This window comes from Felis catus, chromosome B4 (genome assembly GCF_018350175.1).
Source record: "Felis catus isolate Fca126 chromosome B4, F.catus_Fca126_mat1.0, whole genome shotgun sequence".
Taxonomy (NCBI): domain Eukaryota; kingdom Metazoa; phylum Chordata; class Mammalia; order Carnivora; family Felidae; genus Felis; species Felis catus.
This window is the reverse complement of record NC_058374.1, coordinates 125,337,166-125,355,677: the sequence shown is the minus strand read 5'-3', so window position 1 is coordinate 125,355,677 and position 18,512 is coordinate 125,337,166. Positions and strand designations below refer to the sequence as shown.

Here is an 18,512-nt window from a genome sequence, read left to right as displayed (position 1 = left end):
GATGCAGGAAACCAGGGAAGGCTTCCTAGAAGATGTGACACCAAAGTTAGACCTAGAGGAAGAGTCTCAGTAAGCACAGACGTCCCATATCTCACAATAAACTAATGCAGGATAGGCTGTCAATGGCACACACACGTGCCATGCACACTCCCACCCCCCTCTCCTGTTCCCGTGGCAGACACAGTACATCAATCATGGCACTCTGCCACTGAGCCAAGGCATGGCCTCGGAATCCTTTTGAACACAGAACTGCAGGCAGCCACTACCAATCCCTCAGAAATGGCATGGGAGAGGGGTGCCTGGGTGGCTCGGTCAGTTAAGCGTCTGACTCTTGATCTCAGCTCAGGTCTTGATCTCACGGGCATGAGTTCAAACCCTGCATTCGGCTTCATGCTGGGTGTGAAGTCTACTTTTAAAAAAATTCTTAAAAAGAAACAGAAGAAGAAATGGCATGGGAGAGCCACCCCACAGGAGCCCTCACTTGGTGTAAGAGAGAGAGGGCTGGACCTAGGGTCAAAGGATCAAGACTGTAGGTGACCCTAGGGGAGCTGTGGCCCATGAAAGCTACAGAAAGGGGCTCCCCTGCAGAGCCAGGAGAGGAGAAGTCAAGGAGGATGGTAAATTCTGCCATCAGACAAGCAGGTTCAACATCAGCGCCTATGGTGAAGAGAGACAGAGATGAGGGAAGGGTAGCAAGACCAGATGATTGTCAGGATGTCGGGCTGTGGGTCAGGGCTCAGCGGGAAGGCTGTGACCAGCCAGAGGTGGGGGGTTCTGCCACAATCGTAGCTCTGGGGGGAAGGTGTGGGCTCAGCCCCACATCATGAAGAAACCATGCCTGACAAGAGATCCAGCTCTACCACAAGTCAGCTGTGTGACCTTGAGCAAGTTACTTCCCCTCTCTGAGTCTCAGGTTCCCTACCCACATGATGATGGTAACCACTTACCTCATCAGGCTGCTCCAAGCACCCATCAAGACAAGATTTTAACTGCAAAAGCCTGCACAGACAGAAAGCTTGTCACAATGATTTACTAGCTGGGAAAGTTCCTTGACCTCTCAACGCCTCCATCAGCTCACCTTCAAAAATAGGAGTGATAACACTCACTAACACTTACATTGCATTTTCTATGTGTCAGGTATTCAGGCATTTTTCTGAAGAGTTTCCTGAGTTAATTCATGTGCTCCTTACACCAACCCTCAGAAATAGATGTTCGTATTGCCCATAAGGCTCTGAGGCACAAAGAGGGGAAGTAACTTGCTCAAGGTCACACAGATAGTAACGGGCAAGGTCAGGACTCACATGCAGTACTTGGGGCTCCAGAGCCTGCATTTACAACCACCCTACGGCATAGGCCTCTGTAGGGCTGTCATGTGGCTCTAATGGATTAATGCACAGAAAGCACCTGAAACATCTCCTGGTCCCTGGTGAGCACTAAATAATCTTAGCTATTATTAGTATCACTAACCGGGAAGTCAAAGGCATCCTTTATTTCGGGGACAGGTTGTCATCATGGAACTTTTGGCAGAGTTTCTGGAGGAGAGGTATTTTTGGAAGTTGGAAGCATTGAAGGAAGGTGAAGGAAGGTGAGGCTGGCCTTCCAAGAAAAGTGCCATCTTGCTCGGCAGGAGAAGGGAAACTGGAATCAGCCACTCATTCCTAAAATAGAGTAAGGGTCAAGGCTTAGTAGATTAGTTCTGACTCCACCAGCACATTAAAATCCCCTGTGGATGGATTTCTTTTAATGCTGAAGGCCGGACCCCATGCCTGACTTCTTGAATCTCCAGGGCTGATCTCCAGTACGGATTTTTTTTTTTTTAATTTCAAGCAATTATAATGTGTAGTAATGTGCTGATTGGAAAGGACAGTTATTTCAAAGTGCTTGAGGTCTGGAGCCTGAGCTTCATCTTTTCTCAGTCTATACAAAGACAATCCACAATAAAGCCAAAATCAAGGTCTTTGGCCAAAATCCAACAACATTGTGGCCATTGGCACAGAATTGAAAGACGTACTAGCCACCCATCTATCTCCTCCATCAAAGGAATCATGTGCTAAAATGGAAGACAAAAGACAAAGATGCTTCAAATGTTCTAGAATGCACTAGAATGTACTAGAAATGACAATGCTCTAGAAAGATGCACAAGAATGAAGTCTTCATGGCATGTGGTCCAGTGGCTTTTCTGTGCTCCTCCTCCACATCTGCCCTCCCTGCTCCAAACTGCAGCTGTTCTGTAAGCCAACAGCACACTTAGGCTGTGGGGCTGTCCACCTCCCAATTTCCAGTCACCACCTCAGTGGGGGTGGCAAAGCCTGGACAGCCCAATGAGTCAGCCAAGCAGTAAGATGGGCTCTTATTTCCAAGCATGGACCCCCATTCTCGAGCAGGTGAGGAAATGGGCTCGAGCACAAGAGGACAGGGCTGGTGCCCGGCCCAACTCACCCTGGGGCTTTATTTTCCATACAATTTCATTCAGTCCCAATATTTCCTATCACCACTTAGGCTTCCAACATCACAGTAAGGATACCAGAACCCTAGAACTCCACGATCCATGACCAGTTCTCTTGGGGTTCAAATCTGCTCCTGATCTCAGCTCCCACTGGTTGAGTCCTTTAGCCCTTTCAGGGGCTTTTTTGGGGGGGTCTTTTTCGGGAGCCACTTTACGTATTTCGAGTACAAAGCAAATTAAAGCTGGGTACTGGTTATAAAAGCATAGGAAGGCCGGAGGAGCAAAGGGGAGCAGAGAACTGTTACTTAGGGATGAGGAAGCTACAGCTAACCCTGGACTGGAGTCACAACCCACCAACAATGCCAGTGGCACCACCGCTGCCTGCGGTCAGTGGCCTCAGCAGCCCACCGCTGCTGCTCGAGGCCCTGCCAGGAGCAGACAGATGTGCGTTTCCTGACTCCTGGTTTCCCACCAATGGATCCTAGTGGCAGACCCCAACAGGAAGCCAGAGGTAGCAACGGACTCTAGGAAAAGGAATTCTCAGGGTTCCAGTGTTCGAATACAGAGGAGACTATAGAAGGATCAGCTGGAAGCCGACAGCCAATGTACATACTGGACAGCTGCCTGCATGGATGCTATATTTCAGCCGATAGATACTGCCCGTGTGGATGCTATCATTCCACCCATTTACAGATCAGATAACTGAGACTGAACTCACACAACGGATAAGTGGCAAAACCAGGATTCAGATTTTACCAGCATCTGACTCTTGATTTCGACTCAGGTCATGATCTCATGCTTCATGACTTTAAGCCCCACATTGGGCTCCACACTGACAGCACAGAGCCAGCTTGGGATTCTCCCTCCCTCTCTCTTTGCCCCTCCCTTGCTCGCTCTCTCTCTCTCTCTCTCTCTCTCTCTCTCTCAAAATAAATAAATAAACTTAAAACAACAACAACTCAGTTCTACCGGGCTCCAAAGCCAGTTTAGCCTCTATGCTGTCCCGCTTAGCCAAATCACATCTGCGTTAGGAATGAAGAGGTTTCTGGGCAATCACTAGAAGGTGAGTTTCTCAGAGGCAGGACATGTGCCCTACACATTGAACCAGTTAGCATTTGCTACATGAGAAATAACGTCAAAACTCAGAGGCTCAAAACATAAAGTTTTATTTTTGCTCAGGTGTCTAGAGGTGAGCTGAGTGGTCCCGCTGCTCTTGACGGAGCTTCCTGATGAGTCTGTGGTCAGCTGTGGTAACCGGAGGCCATGCTGCTGACCGAGGCTGGCCGTGCTCATGTATTCTGGAATCAGCTGGCTGTCACCTGGTCTGGAATGGCTTTAGCTTGGACAGATGCACTCTTCTCCACTAGGAGACTGTGTGCACATGGCAAGGGCACCGTTCCAAGAAAGAGAACAGACCACCACAGTCACTCTGTAAAAGGCACAGGCACAGGGAAGTCATACTTGGGACCACAGAGGCAATGGCTCCCCCTGCCCCTGGAGCCCCTCCCAGCACCCCCACAGGGCCTGCCAGGCTGTCTCCTGAAGACAGAGACCTTGTCCACTTTACCCACTGCTCTAACAGGGACACGTGTTGGGGCTGGATGTTTGAACGTGCCTCGCACTTGAAGCAAACAGCCAAGGGAAAGAAAGCGTGCTGTCCGTGCCTGCAGTGTCCCTCTCCTGGAACTAAGTCTCCCGGAGAACCAGGTGCAGGAGGGTGGTTAGCAGCTGCTTCTGCGGGATGATGATTTGAAAAATTCCTCAAACTTAATATCACCATGGACTCCAGGATCTGAAAAACTCTCCCCGGCCTCCGAGAGGAGAAAGTCTCTCACCGCATGCCTCCCTTTGTTGCTGGAGTGGTAATGTTTGGGGAGAGCAGAGCAGACGAAGCACGTCACCTTTCTTTCCATGACATAGAGCGTCTAAGAATGTGCGGTTGCCCCAGCCGGGGGGTGACGGCTGACACCCTCCCACCCCCCACCCCGTGCTGCTCAGAGGGCTCGCTGGCGAGGCAGCAGGGGGCTCTCACGGGCGCGGGCAGAAGAGGCCCCCAGCTCCCCACCCGACTGTGGATGCGGGGGTAACTGCATGCCTCCAGATGGACAGCTCCCTGCCACGGTCTCCAAATACACACGCACACACGTGCACGCACATGCACGTCCTGAAATCAGCACGTCTGTGAGGCCACCCGGACTGCATCTCAGCCCATATCCCTGCAGTCAGGGGACACTGCTGGCACATGAAGACTGGGGAGGGCCCAGCCAAAGAACCCACGTTGGAGGCTGAGTTCCTGCATCTCCATTTCTGGTTTTGCATGCACCGCAACCTCCCTCCCCCTGCCAATCCACACCAAGCTCGGGTTCACCCCCTGGTATGGATGCTTCTTCCCAGATCTCAGTCCCCTATCTCCCCAGCCTTGTCCCTGGGGCTGTTTTCATTTCTACCAGCCATTCCATCCTCAGCTAGCATGCCCCCAGGGCCTCCCATCTAGAAGACAGAGCTATCCCTATAGTTAAGCATTCAGGACCTGCTAGAGTGGCCTTCTTGGGGGGCGTTTGTGCAGTAAAAGGTAGAGCCCTCCTGTGGGCTGGGGGAGGGGATTGTCGCCTCTGTCGCCAGGGTAGTTTGCAAAGAGATGGAAATGTCCTGTATTTCAGTTATGGTGGTAGTTACCCAAATGTAAACAGTTGTCGTAACTCATTACCCTGTAGGTCAAAAAACGGTAAATTTTGAGACGTATAAGGTATATCTCAATAAATATACCTATACCCATACCTACACCTACACCTATACCTATCTATGTCCTATTGATTGTGTTTCTCTGGAAAACCCTGACCAATGCACCAACATGAGGGAGTAAGGAGAGAAGCAAGAGGGCACCAAAAATGTCACTTCCAGCCTAAGATGCTCAGAATAAATGCAGGATCCCAGGAGAAGAGGCTAGAACAGAGGGGAAAAGGGAAAACCACAGGAGAGGGGGCTCCAGACACCCAGGAAAGAGAGTCAACATTGCCTAAAAAGCCATATGAGGGAAAGAAGAAACGTTGTGACTTTCTCTGGACCCCCGAGCAGTTACGATAGCTGTGTTCTGTGCTAGTGAGACCTTTGCAGCCAGGGTGGGTGTGATAGAGGGCTGCTGCTTAGCCCAAGGTGAGGTAAGTCAAGGAGCTCATCACTGTCACACCAAAAAAAACTGAAGGTGAATTCCGGAACTCTGGCAGAATCCCTATCAGAAATAGAGGCAAGGGCTCCCCCCATACTACATTAGTTACCTCAGTTTTGGAAAATCTGGCAACTATGTTTGTGACAAAACATGTAACAAACATATGAGAAAATATGTTATGTCACATACATAGTTGCCAAATTGCTGGGGGGCCGCAATTGTACTCCTGGTTACAAACTCATGAGAGATCAATGCCTATGTCTGCCAGTGGGCAGGCAAAAAAGACATTCTTAGCAGCATCATTTGTTATACCCCACCCTCAACCTGGAAACAATCCAGCTGTCTATCAACAGCACAATGGTTTAATAAATGGTGGCATATTCACACAATAGACTACAACACAGCAATGAAAAATAACTACGAGGATTTGCATGACGTGGATAAATCTCATAGACAGGTGTTGAGCAAAAGAAGCTAGACATAAGAGTACATGCTTACAATTTCATTTACATGAAGCTCAGAAATGCAAATTAATCTCTGATGATAAAAGTGCAAATAAATAGTCGCCTTTGTGGCGTGACAACAAGGGGCAGAAGAGAGATTTCTAGGGGTTCATCATGTTCCATTCTCGCTTTGGGTGCTGGTCACATGAAAGTATTTACATATAAAAATTCATCAACCTGTAAATTTTTGCGTGGTTGGTTTTTGTTTTTGTGTTATATTCTGCTGTTTATTGTAAGCTTCTATTGCAGTTGGATAAATAAAGCTAGAACCAAACAAACTGGTTCTGAGGCATTCGTAGTTCAAGCCAAAACAAGAAGCATTTGAATTTCATTTGGAGAAGATTGCCTATTTAAAGAAGCTTGGGCATTTTATTTTATATTTTTTTAAGTTTTTATTTAAATTCCAGTTAACACACAGTGTAATATTAGTTTCACATCAACCTATACATTTAAAGTGTGTGTACCTTATGCATATTATATTTTAATAAGAAATGTATATGATACGTGCAACTATACGCATAGAGAGAGACAGAGAGAGAGAGAGCACATGTGCAAGAATGTGCCAGGAACTAGGTATCTGACACTTGAAAAATTGCACAATCCATGCCCTTCTGGATTTTAGGAGTAGAGGGAAAGACATTAAGCAAATAATCACCCAAAGGGATAAAGAAAAACAAACTGTGGTAAGTACTATAAAAGGCAAGTGGGGAGACTGTAACATGAGGTCTGATTCAGACCGAACATCTAAGAAGGCTTCTCTGAGGAATGAGGCTTCAGCCGACATCCGCCGAGTGGGCAGAAGTCAACCCAGAAGCCTTCGGGCAGAGGAAGGAGGACAGCAAAGGTTCTGAGCAAGACGGGCTTGGCCCTTAGGAGGGACGGACAGACATGGAGGAGAACAGCAAGTGAGAAACACCAGTGCACAGCCAGACCAGAAAGGTGGCACATCAGGGAAGTTTCAGGGGACCATGTGAAGGATTTTGGATTTATTCTGATTGTGGTGGGGAGCCACTGGATGCTTTGCACAGGCAGCAACACAATCTAACTGACGTTTGTTAGCAGCATCTGCCATTTGTGCTTAACAAAGATTGCCAAGGGGCAAAAGAACGCACGGGGAGGCTACTAAGAGGTAGCTGCAGTGGACAGACTACAGGGATGGTGATGGGAGAATGGATCATTGACTTCACTTACTGAAATGGGAGTCTAGCAGCAGCTCAGTGAAAAAAGCAGAAGGATTATATTAAGCATAAGCAAAAACAACAACAAATAAAACCTTTAGTGGCTGACAATTATCCTTGTACTTTTATCCATGACGTTTATCGATACCCCTTCCTTCAACAACATCACATTCAAAATTAGCCCCTAAGGACTCTTTAAATTCCAGATCTCAATATTTTTCTGAATCACGTTTGGCCATGAGCGGTCAGGCACAGCTTGGGGCCCATCAGGGATGGTGATCATCCTAGTACCTAACATCTATGGATGTGGAGTATATGGAGCTCTATGGAGACCTCAGGGTCTATGGAGCTCTATGGAGCCCTTGCCTCAGGGTCTATGTGGATGAGTTGCTTAGTCCCCACAACAACTGTCTTAGGTAGGCGCTGTTATTTTCCCTGTGTAAAGCTGAGGACGGGGAGGCAGAGATAAGTGTCCCCAATTCCCTAGCTACTGAAAGGCAGGTAGTATGGTGCCAGACCTGTGTTTTAACAATAGGCTCTCGTCCTTCTCGTGATCGACACTTTGATCTTGACCTTTTTGGAACCTTTAGCTAACAGAGTAATTTCCAGGCATATCAAAGAATGCTGGAGCTGGTTTGCATTTCCGATTCGGTTAAATTAATTGTTTTGTTTTTTCCTTCCTTGAAGGATACATTCCTGGAAGTTAAATGGCTTCCCTTGAAAGTCAGCTGGAAACTTTTGACAGCTAGACGCTGGGTGCTTGATGCTCTTCATGACACGTGAATCAGTCGAGTCAGTCACACCAGCCACTGTTGGCTTTGAGAAGTCTATGCTGAATTCCAAAACATTTGGCAATTTCGGCGGTATTAATGGCATTTCCTGAAAAATGATGGGAAACCTGTGAATTCAGCAAGTTCTTATTTCGATGTTTAATCCTATTACAACTTTTTTGAAGAAGCTTCATGAAGGGGACAAGATTAAGTAATGGTTAACTCTGTAAGGTGCTACCCGAGTAAGTCACCCAGCCGAAGTGGCAATCAGATGAATGCAGGCAGGTTGCACCATGTGCTGGAGATGAATTCCTCATCACCACTGATTCCAGTGCTGGGCAGCTGACAAGTTTCTTTTGACATCTATTGTAAGACGCATCCCTTTTTCGTGAGAACATAAAACATGTGAAGTGCCGAATTTCAGATTGAGGGAAATAGGGTATTCTGAAACTAGAATCCCCCTTTTTTCTAGGTAAGAAGCCAGTCTCCTACATTACAGGAATCTGACCGCTTCAGCCCTCTACACTGGCTCTTTTGCATCCTATTCTAGACCTTCAAACACTTTCCCCTGCTCAGTTACCCTCGTGTGCCTCTAAATACATCAACTAACTGTAAGGTAAATGCATTCTAAATATCTTCTGAAGGCTGTAGCTTCTGGTATGGAGTAGCATTGCCTCATATTTTATTATCACCTTTATTAGCCTTATGGATGTGAGCAGGTTACTCTGAGTTCAGTTTCTCCTCCAAAAAAAAAAGGAATATAATAATATCTACCTCCAGGGGTTTTAAGGGATAAAATAAGAGAATACATAGCAGCAAATTAACATAGAGTCTTGCACCCAGTGGTGTAGCCAAGGATGTTAGCTGCTATTATTACTATTAATATTACAGTTAGTTAATATTGACACTAATTAATATTAATATCATCATCATAGTAGATCTCTTATCTCTTATTAACAATTGGTTAATTGAAAATTAACCTTAGTCAACTGGTTAAATGAAAAGTTCAAATCAATGGAGCGCCTGGGTGGTTCTGCCAGTTAAGCGTCCGACTTTTGATTTTGGTTCAGGTCATGATCTCACAGTTTGTGGGTTGGAGCTCTGCATCAGCTCTGTGCTGACAGCATGGAGCCTGCTTGAGATTCTCTATTCCTCTCCCTCTGCCCCTCTCCAACTCACGTGCGCTCTTGTTCTCTCTCTCTCTCTCAGTATAAGTAAATAAACATTTTAAAGGTCAAATCAAGTGAGAAATTAATAATAACAATAAAGATATTCAAAAATCTAATTCTACCTATATTGAGTGGCTTGCAACACACCATTTATGCCAAGAAAAAACTATAAAATCCGATTAAATTACAAACGCAAATCTGTTTGAAGGCACTTGACAGTTGCTGAGGCAGCCAGCACAGGAGAAGTCAAGATCTTGGAGAGAAGGTAACCACAGTCAGGTGAGCCAACAATCCCTCTCTCTTTCGCTGCCTGGCATTTCCAAGGTGTCCAGTCAGAGGACAGTTGCCAAGGGCAGAAATGCCAGGAAAGTTTTCAACAATCTCACAGAGCTGGGGAGATAAAAAGTAATAGTTCATGGCTTCCCAGGCAGTGAAGAATTAAATGTCCAAGATCTCTGAGAGAAGAAAGGCATAGAGAAGTAAGCCCAACACTCTTTTAGCTTAAAGCTTTTGCACAGAGCAGAAGCTTAGGAAGTAGAGCAAAAATATGCTAAAAAATTTAACCCAAGATTCTGTTGACTGTTCAAGATTCTAATACTAAAGCTGAATAAACAAGGATTTTTGTTTTGTTTGTATTTAAAATTCATTATTGAAGAGGACTGGAGTAGAATTCCAGCATTCATGTTCTTAACAACTAGGCTGTGTGAACTTGGTGACCTACATTTTAATCTTGATCTCTTTAGCACATTTTAGTTTAACTGTATTTTCAGGAACCAAAAAATTCTGGAATTTGCCTGAAATAGTAATATATCTAATTTAAAAATTAAACCTGTAATTAAAAAACTTCCCCAGAAAGTCTCCAGGCCCAGATGACTTCACTGGTGAATTCTTCTAAATATTTGAAGGAGAAATAACACGAATCTTAAACATCTTTTCCGAATAAAAGCAAAAAAGGAAAACACTTTGCAACTTGTCTTATCATGGCAGCAGAATCTTGAAAACAAACCTTACAAGAACACCATAAGAACTAAAAATTACAGGTCAATCTTTCTCATAAACATAGATAGAAAAATTGTAACCAAATGTTATCTAACCATATATAAAAAGAATGGTATGTGGCAACCAAGTTGGGTTTATTCCAGTAATGCAAGGTTGGTTTTATGTTCAAAATTAATCAATCAATGTAATTTACCAATTAATTTGATATAGGACAAAAATCATAGGATTGTCTCAATAAATGAGTAAAAAGCATTTATAAAGCCACATCCATTCATGATTTTTAAAAATCTTGGCAAATTTAGCCTCAAGTGAAAAGAACTTTTTTAATCTGATAAGTACATATTTTTTTTAAAAGCTACAGAAAACATACTTTTTTGTTTTAATTTTTTTTTCAACGTTTATTTATTTTTGGGACAGAGAGAGACAGAGCATGAATGGGGGAGGGGCAGAGAGAGAGGGAGACACAGAATCGGAAACAGGCTCCAGGATCTGAGCCATCAGCCCAGAGCCCGACGCGGGGCTCGAACTCACGGACCGCGAGATCGTGACCTGGCTGAAGTCGGACGCTCAACCGACTGCGCCACCCAGGCGCCCCTAAGATGGACACTTTCAATATTCCATTGTTAAGTATGTTTTCTGGGGGCGCCTGGCTCTGGGCTGATGGCTCAGATCCTGGAGCCTGTTTCCGATTCTGTGTCTCCCTCTCTCTCTGCCCCTCCCCCGTTCATGCTCTGTCTCTCTCTGTCCCAAAAATAAATAAACGTTGAAAAAAAAATTTTTTTAAATAATAAATAAAAAGAAAGAAAGTGTCCATCTGAGATCAAGAGTAAGACGAGAGTATCCACTACCAGAATTTTGGTCAACATTGTCCTGGAAGTCATGGAAAAATATATATAAATAAATAAAAGGAAAAAAAATAAATGAAAGGTATAGGGATCAGAAAAAAAATATTGTCCTTATTTATATATGATTGTGTACATAGAAAAGCCAAAAGATTCTCCAGACAAATCATTAAATTAATAAGGGAAGCTAGCAAGGGTTAGCAGATATAACATCAATATATTTAAAAAATAATATTGGATATGCCATCAGTAAATCATTATACATGAAAAATTTAAAGCTACTTTATACAATAGCATCAAAAAATACCAACTACTTACAATTAAAACAAAATATGTCTGACTTTTACACTAAAAACTGAAAAGTCTTACTGAAAGAAATTTTACAAGACCTAAATAAATAGAAAGAATCTGCTATATTGTCATGGAGAAGAAGACTTCATAATTTAAAAGTGTCAGTTATTCCCAAATTGATCTATAGGTTCAGTGAAATTCCTAGTGAAGGGGTGTATTTGTGAGAAAGAGAGAGAGAGAGAGAGAGAGAGAGAGAGAGAGAGAGAGAGAGAATTGACCTGTTCTTCTAACGTGTATGTGAGAAAGGCCAAGAATAGCCAACATAACACTGAAAAATAAGAAAAAATATTGGAAGACTTGCATTACCAGATATCAAGTCTTATAAAGCTACAGTGATTAAGATAGTGTGCCATTGTTGAAAGGGTGGACAAATAAACATACAGAATTGAACAGAGATTCCAGAAACAAAGATAAAAATGCATGGAGTAAGGAAAGTATGGTCTCTTTAATAAATGGGGCTTGGTCATTAGAAACCCATATAAAAACATAAAGCAAGCATCCTCAACCTACCTCACACTACACACAAAAATCAATTCCAGGTGTCTTATATGAAAGGTAAAATGATAAAGCTTTTAGGGGATAACCTTAGAGAATATTCTTATGATCATAAACAGAACCATAAGGGAAAAGATGACCAGTTGTACCATGATAACATCAAGAACGTTTGAGTTTCAAAGACAGTCCTGAGAGAATGGAAATATAAGCCACAGAGTGGACGAAGATATTTGTGATATGTATATTCAGTGAAGGACTCAAATCCAGAATACACACATAGAGAAAAACTGTCTATAAATCTCTAAGAAAAATGTAGACATTCCACGAGAAAAATAGAAAAATGACATGAATAGCCAGCCACTTCATTAAAAAGAATATTCCGAATGCCAATGATCATTTTGAAAATGGGATCATCTTCATGGGAAATGCAAAATAAAACCACAATAAGACACCTAGCACTGAGATCTTGGTTTCTAAATTCTATTCTCCAATAAAAGGGATCAAAGCTTCTTGGAGAAATGGACAATTCTAAGGCTGGAGCAGGGAAAATACAATATGAACCAGAAGTGACTTTAAGTACCAGAAAGTTAAAAAAAAAAATGCTTAAAAAACAAAGGGGTGAGGGACATGTTAAAGGGACATTGAAGCCACCCTGAAGGAGTTCCCAGTGGCCAATGCTGGAAACATTTGAGCCACAAGTAAGTCACTATAGTACTGGATTATAACCCAAAGTACAAAACTAATATACATGAGTCCATACTGATATGAATGAATGAATGAACAAATGCATGAGGAAGATAAAAGTAAAACTTAATTCTCCCTTCCCACCCACCTTGATGGTGGCTGGACTCAGTGCTTCACTTCCAAACTATAGAATAGAGAAAGGAATAATGGGAACTTTGCAGTAGAGAAACCCGGAAAAGACTATCTCAATCAAGTGATGAAGGTTAACCTCATCAGTGATGTCATGTGGTTGGTATGTAGTCTTTAATTATGGTGTAATGAGAAGAACATTTCGCCTCTGTGCTATTCTTTCCAAAAATCTTTAACCCTATTCTAGTAATGACATCAGACAGACCTGGATTAGTGGGTATGCTACAGGATACCTTGCCAGTATTTCTCAACACCATCAAGGTCATAAAAACAAAGGAAGACTGGAAGACTGTCGCAGACCAGAGGGGGCTGGGGAGACATGACAAGTAAATGCAATGCAGTTCCCTGGAATGGCTCCTGGAACAGAAAGAAGAAAATAATGGAAAAACTGATGAAATCCAAATAAAGTCTGGAGTTTACTTAATAGTAATGTACCAATGACAGTTTCTTAGCTTTGCCCAATACATTATAGTAATGTAAGATGTTAACAATGGAGAAAACCGGGTGAGGTCAACATGGGAACTCTGTGTACTATCTTTGCCATTTTTTTTTTGTAAATCTAAAATTACTCCACAATAAAAGATGTACTAAAAACAAACAATAAGATAATACATCACCCCCACATGAATAGCTAAAATTAGAAACAACAGTGGCACAGACAGCACCAAATATTTGCAAGGATGTTGGAAACACTGGGACTTCCATACTCTACAGAGGAAAAGCGTAAACAGACACAACCACTTTGGAAAAATCCATGTAGTATCTACAAAACCTGAATACAAATACAACTTAGGGCCCAGCAATTTTCCTTCTAGAAAGATGCTCAAAAGATGGGGCCCCAGGGTGGCTCAGTCTGTTAAGCGTCTGACTCTTGATTTCAGCTCAGGTCATGATCTCACAGTTTGTGAGTTTGAGCCCTGCATCAGACTCTGAGCTGACAGTGCAGAGCCTGCTTGAGATTCTCTCTCTCCCTCTCTCTCTGACCCTCCCCTGCTGGAACTCTTTCTCTCTCTCAAAATAAATAAATAAACATTTAAAAAAATGCATGTATATGTTCATCACAAGGCCTGTATAAAAATGTATATAGCAGAACCGTTCACAACAACAAGACATTGGAGACAACACTAATATCCCCCAATAATAAAATGGGTAGATAAACAGAGTTATCAACCACTTCCAAAGCACCATTGAACTCAGATGGACTGCTACCCAGATGTGGCCGTATTTTGCTAGGGGTTACTTACATCTCTTTTTGCCTACCATTTATTGAGTGCTTACTGGGTACCACTATAGCTCATGGAATACTATATAAGACTGACCAAATTACTGCTACATTGAACAACATGGGTGGATTTTGCAAACATAATGCCAAACAAAGGAATTCAAGCCCAAAACACAAAACAAAAACATTTAGCTTGATTTATAAAATAGGAAAACGTAACCAATGCTGATAGAAGTCAGAGTAGCCATCACATTTGAGGCAAGAGTGTGCGATGATTGGAATAAGACACGAAGAAAGATTTTGGGGGTGGGGGCAAAGTTCTGTTTCCTGATCTGGTTGCCGGTTACCCTGAGTGTTCGCTTTGTGAAAATACATCCTGCTACACTGTTAGATGGGTGCTCTTTTCTCTATGTATGTTACACTTCAATAAAAACTTTTCTTAAAGCTAAAGAATGATACATAATACTTCAAACCTGTTTAATTTTAACTTAAAGCATATAAATGCACATTCATTCACCACTCTTTTGATGTGGAGCCAAGGTTTTTCTTTGAGAACGGGTCTGCTGACTGGAACTTCTTGTCATCTTTCTTACATAAACCACACCCATCATGCATCATCTACAGTTTCCAGCGTCAGCTGCTTTGAAGCAGAGAGAGACCTTAAAGACCCTTGTAAAGCAATCGGAGTGCAGAATCTTGCTAGAATTTTATGATTTCCCCAATTCTTTCATTGTTTCAACCACACCCAACTCCACGGCAATTTTTTTTTTCAATTCTCCTGAGTAAGTCTTTTCAAACCTTTCGATTCAGCATTCATAGAAACATTTCTCCTTTTGTTTTTCACACTTATTTTATTTTTTGTGGCTAGTATTGCATTAAGTGACTAACGGGAAAGGCTGCAGGAAAGATTTGGAACCAAGCACAAATGATCCTTGATAAACATACAATTCTAAACGACAGGAGGCCTATGTCGGTGTCCTGCAGAGATGCCCACATTTACAGGCACTTTCCATGATGTGGGCATACCTTCACCAATGTGTTTTATAGAGGAAATCCAGAGCTTCAGTTAAATCCCTATGTCTGTCAAGTGGGCAGGTCCCTCATGCCATTACATATGCCCCTAATCTCCCAGCTGCTACCACTGGTCATTTTTGGATCATCTTTCACACGGGCCATTTGGAGAACCCTTAATTTCCGTACAGGTACCTTTTTTCCCCCCTAAGGTACAAAGCATGCACCTGTCTCCTGCTTAAAACTCTTTAATGTAGAGTCCTTGGTGTATATTGGGTGCTCAGTAAATACATGTTGAGTGAGCAAATGACTAAACACATGGATACATGAGTTTTCAGCTCCTCCAGGACAAAGGTCCAGCCGATTCTGCAAGCCCTGCCTGGTCAGATCCTGCTCCCCTTCCCATCCTTATCTTCCATCTCCTCCAGTGCACCCTGCGCCACGACACCAGCGAGCATCTCGTGATTGCCAACCATGGGCTACCGCACACGCTGGGCCTTTGCTGGACGTGCTCTTTTCTGTTGCCTTCCATGAAGGGGCCTGTGTAAGTCTCAGCCATTCCCACCTCCTCAAAACTGTCCCTGATACATCCTGGCAGAGTGCAAAACCTCTGATCTCCTGCTTTATAGATCCTGCTACTATCATTCCTTGCACTATGCCTGTCTCTCCCAGAGACAGTGCAACAGAGAGACTTGAGGGCTGTAATTTAGCCTCTTTATTTTGTTTCCTAGTCCCAACGTCTAGCTCAGCCTTGGCACAGAGTTGGTGCCCAACACGGGCAGGAAAGCAGGAGTCTACTGGCCCGAGTTCAAATGCTGGCTCTGCCACTTGATAGCTCTGGAGCCTCAGGCAGATTCTTTCTCTACCACTCAGCTTCCTATAAAATAGGAGCAGTGATGTCTACCTCTCAGTGTTCCTATGAAGACCGAACAAGATCTCCTATGAAAAGAGCCTGGATCACAAAAAATACTCAATAAATAGAACGTAAAAACCCACGGCCATCTTCACTCTCAAGGTCTAGCCACCTGCCCATCTATGTTCACCCAGATCAAATGGAAGTCTGGATGTGATGAGAACCCCCATATCTGCACAGGCAGGGTGGGGGGCACTCAATAAATATTTGCTGAGCAAATGAATGATGCTCTTCTGCCCCTCATCCCTTCCCTTTGTCCTGCTCTACTCTTTGCCCTTACCATCACTTTACACATCTAGGCTCTAGCTCTGTGAGTAATTTGAAATTAAAATCCCAAAGTTATTTTTCATAAGCAAGAACAGTCACTCTTGGGTCTGCTGGCACAGTATCCTGACAGGGGGCTGGCAACAGCCAGTTCACAGTGAGCCCTGCCAGGGGGCTGTGCACATGCTTCTAAGAATAACTCAGTGTCCAAGAATTCCGCCTGTTCTATCACAAGCTGGGGCCGGCAGGCAGCTGGTTTGCATTAGCGCTGAGAGCGACGCTATTCCACTTTGCTATAGTGAGACTGAGGCACCTCCTTCCCCTCTTCTGCTCCCACTCCAGGCTGCCATTGAGCAGGCAGAGTCTTCATTCAGCAGGCTTGAAAGCACCCGGAAGGGGTCTGCTTAGAGGTAAACTGCAGAGTAGATGAAGTTTGCCTTCTGGGTCCTTTCATCTCGCATCTGGGTCATACATCACATTTCCATGTGGGTGTCATCCTGAGTCCTCCAAATCTCCATTCAAATCTCCCCCCACAAGAGCAGCTGATGCCTGGGACCATTCCTGACCCTCTCTTCATTCATTCATTCATTCATTCATTCATTCATTCGTTCGTTCGTTCGTTCATTCATCTCTACACTGATGACTGAATAGTAAAGCTAAAGGGGACCTAGGAGCTCACTTAGGGAGGCAGATTGGTCTACAGTGGTTCTCAGGGTAGAAGGGCAGTACCTTCTCCTAGCGGCATTAGGAAATGTCTAAGAGCACTTATTTTGGGGGTGTCACAAAGAGAAAGGGCCCTATTGACATATAGTGGGCAAGAACTAAGGACACAAAATACCCTGAAATTCACAAAACATTCCCACATGCTGAAGAATTGTCCCTCCAAAAACGTCAATAGTGTCCCCCTGGAGAAATACTGCTGGAATGAGCTGTGTCACCCAACACCCATCCTTTCCACTCCTGCTCCAGAGCATGTCAGTGATGAGCACAGGCTTCCTCATCCTTGGCCTCTCCATGTCTTGTCTTCAAACAATTGTAATAGATTTGTTTTATGGAAAATGACAGAAGAAGACAAGGGCCATAGAGTCAAAAAGACCAGGACAAACGTTCTGTTTCTGCCACTCCAGCTGTGGAACCCCGAGCAGAGTGAATGATTCTCAGAGCCCCAAACTCACCTGTGTAATGCTTCCCACAGTATCTATGGTGATAAGGTGATTGTGAGAATGGCCATCATTTTGCACAATTCCTAGAGGTGAGAAACACGGCTCAGCATTAAGAACTAATTAAGAGGACTCACACAGAGGACTGGATGCACCGCAGGCATTTAACATACTGTACATATTACATGTCAGGTGGCTTGTACTGTAATAAAAACTCCACGAATGCCTATCCCGTTCTCTCTCACCCTCCTCCCGTAGAAGGCATATGACTCGCTGAAGTCACCTGTGGTTCACTGGATAGGGCTCATAAAAAAGACATAGTTCCTACTTTCATAGAATTTAAAAATTAGAGGTTCTGGTAAGACCTCCAGGTATGTATGTATATATACATACACACATTTATGCATATGACAGTGAGACAGATATAAAATATATTAAACCATAAAGATTTTCAACCTACCCCTTCCGCACCCTACCTCCCCCTATCCTAAAAGAAATAATCCTTTGATCATTTGGCCCATTACCAGGTCTTTGTCATGCTGACAGAGGGGGTAGACAGAGGATAGTAGTAGAAGCCATATTGTTCTAAATAAGGCCGGATAAAGCAGAAGGAGAGGCAGGGTGGGGAAGAAGACATGACAGAAGTGAACAAGAAGGGGAGAAAATGAGAAACAGCTTGCTGGAGGAGTGGACTCTGGGGCAAGAGATCCTGTCCAGGTGGTTTGGGGATTATCAAGGTGTTGGGGTTCTTCACTATACAGAGACTGTAATCGGAGTAGCCCTAGTGAAAGCCCCTGAGATATGGTTATGATGGGCTAGAACTCTCAAAAACTCTTCCAGAAAATTTCTACAGAGGCTTTGCATAGTCACCACGTCCACATTCTTGCTTCCCTTCATCCATGCTTTCAGCTTCACACCACGTCAGCCCAGATCTAAAACCCAGCTCTCTCTTCAATTCCCTCCAAACCCTTCTTGCTCAAAGTTCCAAGAGAGGGGTGACTTCCCTACAGGTGTGGAGGAAGCAGGTTCAACATCAACATAGCACCAACAATGTCAGGGCGGGCATCAGACACTCCTCTTTTTTAAAGTCCCTTGCTGCCCACCAGAGAGAAGTGCTTCTCACTGCTCAGGGGCCCTGCCGTGACGGATC

The 18,512-nt window shown here is 43.8% G+C and overlaps 1 long non-coding RNA gene across 1 annotated transcript; it reads right to left on the bottom strand.

The window, feature by feature from the left end:
* Positions 1–3,591: 3,591 nt before the first annotated feature.
* Positions 3,592–17,437, bottom strand: LOC123386713. Its single transcript, XR_006601041.1, has 2 exons — positions 17,378–17,437; positions 3,592–3,875 (listed from the first exon to the last, which is right to left on the bottom strand). It is a non-coding gene; the product is annotated as an uncharacterized LOC123386713 (long non-coding RNA).
* Positions 17,438–18,512: the final 1,075 nt, after the last annotated feature.